Below are 5,026 nucleotides of genomic sequence, written 5' to 3'. Positions count from 1 at the left end.
TCCGGCAGGGCCGGCCTGCCGCCCCCAGCCACCCCCCGCAAGCCCCCCCACCGCCGCCCCGGCTCAGAGAGCACAGGCACCCCGCCGCCGCCCCTTCCCACCCCGTGCAGGCACCCCTGCATACGGGCCTCCGGCAGGGCCGGCCTGCCGCCCCCAGCCACCCCCCGCAAGCCCCCCCCACCGCCGCCCCGGCTCAGAGAGCACAGGCAGCCCGCCGCAGGCCCACCCACCCCGTGCAGGCACCCCTGCATACGGGCCTCCGGCAGGGCGGGCCTGCCGACCCCAGCCACCCCCCGCAAGCCCCCCCACCGCCGCCCCGACTGAAACAGCACAGGCAGCCCGCCGCCGGCCCTTCCCACCCCGTGCAGGCACCCCTGCATACGGGCCTCCGGCAGGGCCGGCCTGCCGCCCCCAGCCACCCGCCACAGGCCCCCCCACCGCCGCCCCGGCTGAGAGAGCACAGGCAGCCCGCCGCCGCCCCTTCCCACCCCGTGCAGGCACCCCTGCATACGGGCCTCCGGCAGGGCCGGCCTGCCGACCCCAGCCACCCCCCGCAAGCCCCCCCACCGCCGCCCCGGCTGAGAGAGCACAGGCAGCCCGCCGCCGGCCCACCCACCCTGTGCAGGCACCCCTGCATACGGGCCTCCGGCAGGACCGGCCTGCCGCCCCAAGCCACCCCCCGCAAGCCCCCCCACCGCCGCCCCGGCTGAGAGAGCACAGGCAGCCCGCCGCCGCCCCTTCCCACCCCGTGCAGGCACCCCTGCATACGGGCCTCCAGCACGGGCGACCCGCTCTGTCCGCAGGGAGGACAGGTCTACCCCTTCTGCCGGCAGGGAGGCCAGGTCTACCCGTTCTGCCGGCAGGGAGGCCAGGTCTACCCGTTTTACCTGCAGGGAGACCAGGTCTACCCGTTCTGCCGGCAGGGAGGCCAGGTCTACCCGTTTTACCGGCAGGGATGCCAGGTCTACCCGTTCTGGCGGCAGGGAGGCCAGGTCTACCTGTTTTACCGGCAGGGATGCCAGGTCTACCCGTTCTAGCGGCAGGGAGACCAGGTCTACCCGTATTGCCGGCAGGGATGCCAGGTCTACCCGTTTTTCCGGCAGGGATGCCAGGTCTACCCATTTACCGGCAGGGATGCCAGGTCTACCCGTTTTGCCGGCAGGGATGCCAGGTCTACCCGTTCTGGCGGCAGGGAGAACAGGTCTACCCGTTTTACCTGCAGGGAGAACAGGTCTACCCGTTTTGCCGGCAGGGATGCCAGGTCTACCCGTTTTACCTGCAGGGATGCCAGGTCTACCCGTTTTACCGGCAGGGAGGCCAGGTCTACCCATGTTGCCGGCAGGGAGGCCAGGTCTACCCGTTCTAGCGGCAGGGAGACCAGGTCTACCCATTTACCGGCAGGGAGACCAGGTCTACCCGTTTTGCCGGCAGGGATGCCAGGTCTACCCGTTTTGCCGGCAGGGAGAACAGGTCTACCCGTTTTACCTGCAGGGAGGCCATGTCTACCCGTTTTACCGGCAGGGAGACCAGGTCTACCCGTTTTGCCGGCAGGGATGCCAGGTCTACCCGTTCTGGCGGCAGGGAGACCAGGTCTACCCGTTCTGCCGGCAGGGATACCAGGTCTACCCGTTTTACCTGCACGGAGACCAGGTCTACCCATTTTACCGGCAGGGAGGCCAGGTCTACCCGTTCTGGCGGCAGGGAGAACAGGTCTACCCTTTTTGCCGGCAGGGAGACCAGGTCTACCCGTTTTACCGGCAGGGATGCCAGGTCTACCCGTTTTGCCGGCAGGGATAACAGGTCTACCCGTTTTACCTGCAGGGAGACCAGGTCTACCCGTTTTACCGGCAGGGAGACCAGGTCTACCCGTTTTGCCGGCAGGGATGCCAGGTCTACCCGTTCTGGCGGCAGGGAGGCCAGGTCTACCCGTTCTGCCGGCAGGGAGGCCAGGTCTACCCGTTTTGCCGGCAGGGAGAACAGGTCTACCCGTTTTACCGGCAGGGAGACCAGGTCTACCCGTTTTGCCGGCAGGGATGCCAGGTCTACCCGTTCTGGCGGCAGGGAGGCCAGGTCTACCCGTTCTGCCGGCAGGGAGGCCAGGTCTACCCGTTTTACCTGCAGGGAGGCCAGGTCTACCCGTTTTGGCGGCAGGGAGACCAGGTCTACCCGTTTTGCCGGCAGGGATGCCAGGTCTACCCGCTTCCGGCAGGGATGCCAGGTCTACCCGGTTCCAGGCAGGGAGGCCTCGTCTACCCGTTCTGCCGTCAGGGAGGCCAGGTCTACCCGTTTTACCGGCAGGGATGCCAGGTCTACCCGCTTCCGGCAGGGATGCCAGGTCTACCCGGTTCCAGGCAGGGAGGCCTCGTCTACCCGTTCTGCCGGCAGGGAGGCCAGGTCTACCCGTTTTACCGGCAGGGATGCCAGGTCTACCCGCTTCCGGCAGGGATGCCAGGTCTACCCGGTTCCAGGCAGGGAGGCCTCGTCTACCCGTTCTGCCGGCAGGGAGGCCAGGTCTACCCGTTTTACCGTCCGCCGGGTCCGGTGTGCCCGATGTGGCCGCCGGAGCTGCCGGCGGAAAGGGATGCCTCGTCTACCTCGCTCCGGCGGGACTTTGGCTCCACCGCGGTTCTGGCAGGTAGACGTCTTGCCCGGTTCTTCTTCGGAGCTGCCGAAGGGGTCGCTGCTTTGCGCTGCCTCCAGTTACGTCATGGTAAGAGTCGGCGGCGCTCGCGCGCCTCCCCGCTGGGGGAAGACGGTTCTCTTCGAGCCCGCCGGGGCCGGGGACCTCGCTGTCCGTATACTAGGGCAGAGGGCTGGCGCTCGCGGACCAGCGCCATCGAACCGCTGCAGCTACTCGCGGTTCAGCCGGCAGACTCGGGCGTTGCACGGCGGCTGTGGCCGTGGCCGTTCTGCCTCCTACCTATCGCGCACGGCGCTTCCGACTGCCAGAAGCCGCGCGAAGCCGCTGCTTGCCCGCAGGCTCCGGTGGCCGTTGCCGACTGGAGCGAGGGCTCCAAGAGGGGTTTCTCCAGGGCCGGGCCGAGACGGGCGGCGGTCGCCGGCACTCGAACGCTTGTCACCCGCGGCTCAGCCGGCAGACTCGGGCGTTGCCCGGCGGCCCTGGCCGTGGCCGTTCTGCCTCCTACCTATCGCGCACGGCGCTTCCGACTGCCAGAAGCCGCGCGAAGCCGCTGCTTGCCCGCAGGCTCCGGTGGCCGTTGCCGACTGGAGCGAGGGCTCCAAGAGGGGTTTCTCCAGGGCCGGGCCGAGACCGGCGGCGGTCGCCGGCACTCGAACGCTTGTCAGCCGCGGCTCAGCGGGCAGACTCGGGCGTTGCCCGGCGGCCCTGGCCGTGGCCGTTCTGCCTCCTACCTATCGCGCACGGCGCTTCCGACTGCCAGAAGCCGCGCGAAGCCGCTGCTTGCCCGCAGGCTCCGGTGGCCGTTGCCGACTGGAGCGAGGGCTCCAAGAGGGGTTTCTCCAGGGCCGGGCCGAGACCGGCGGCGGTCGCCGGCACTCGAACGCTTGTCACCCGCGGCTCAGCCGGCAGACTCGGGCGTTGCCCGGCGGCCCTGGCCGTGGCCGTTCTGCCTCCTACCTATCGCGCACGGCGCTTCCGACTGCCAGAAGCCGCGCGAAGCCGCTGCTTGCCCGCAGGCTCCGGTGGCCGTTGCCGACTGGAGCGAGGGCTCCAAGAGGGGTTTCTCCAGGGCCGGGCCGAGACCGGCGGCGGTCGCCGGCACTCGAACGCTTGTCACCCGCGGCTCAGCCGGCAGACTCGGGCGTTGCCCGGCGGCCCTGGCCGTGGCCGTTCTGCCTCCTACCTATCGCGCACGGCGCTTCCGACTGCCAGAAGCCGCGCGAAGCCGCTGCTTGCCCGCAGGCTCCGGTGGCCGTTGCCGACTGGAGCGAGGGCTCCAAGAGGGGTTTCTCCAGGGCCGGGCCGAGACCGGCGGCGGTCGCCGGCACTCGAACGCTTGTCACCCGCGGCTCAGCCGGCAGACTCGGGCGTTGCCCGGCGACCCTGGCCGTGGCCGTTCTGCCTCCTACCTATCGCGCACGGCGCTTCCGACTGCCAGAAGCCGCGCGAAGCCGCTGCTTGCCCGCAGGCTCCGGTGGCCGTTGCCGACTGGAGCGAGGGCTCCAAGAGGGGTTTCTCCAGGGCCGGGCCGAGACGGGCGGCGGTCTCCGGCACTCGAACGCTTGTAGGGCCGGGGTTTGGGAGTGGAGCCTGCCGTGGCTCCCCCCCCCTCCCCACGCCCGTTAACAGCAGCCATCCGCGGGCACGTTGCAGAGAAGCCTCTACGGCAGTCCGGCTCTGCCGGTGGCCAAGCCGCGTTGGGCTTCTGCTGTCGACGCTGCCCGCTCGCTCGCTCGCACGCAGGGCCCCGCGCCTGTGCTGCCCAGCCCTGCCCGAGGTTCGGGGTTCGGGGGCCGGCGCGTGCGGCCGTCGCTGTCCCAGGAACCGTGGCCGTGGGGCCTCCGCTTCTCCTCCGTTCCCCTTCCCTTTCCTGATCGATGAGGCTTTTCGGGTGGCGTCGGAGAGGGCCCCCGGCGGGCCGGGTCTTCCGTACTCCCCGTCATAGGGAGCCACGGCGGGGCTCCGGTGTTCGGGCCGGGCGGTCTCCTTTCCAATGTCGCTTCCCGTCTCGTGCGAGGTGTTGTCCCCTTCCCTCCGAGCGGCGCGGACCGTGACGAGCAAAGAGACGGCGGTGGTGGAAGCGGCGGGGCGCGTGCCTCCCCGTGTCACCCCGCACCCCCCCCCATCCCGCTACCTGCTCGGTTGGGGTTCCTCGGGCTTCTTTACCGAACCGGGCTGTGTGACGGCCGCGCGGCCCCGCGAGCCCTCAGGTGTCCTAAAGCACGCCAGGCGCCGGTGTGGGCCTCGGGCCGGGTTACCCGTGGGTGCCGGCCGCAAGCAGCGCCGGGCGGTGGGGCGGACGAACCGAGACGATCGGGGCCAGGCAAAAAGCGAAAGACACGGACCGAAACCACGAGCCTTGTGTGGGCCGCATCCGCGTGGGTG

The sequence above is a fragment of the Opisthocomus hoazin genome, unplaced genomic scaffold (assembly GCF_030867145.1).
Source record: "Opisthocomus hoazin isolate bOpiHoa1 unplaced genomic scaffold, bOpiHoa1.hap1 HAP1_SCAFFOLD_435, whole genome shotgun sequence".
NCBI classification, from domain to species: Eukaryota; Metazoa; Chordata; class Aves; order Opisthocomiformes; family Opisthocomidae; genus Opisthocomus; species Opisthocomus hoazin.
Note: the sequence above shows the minus strand (reverse complement) of the source record.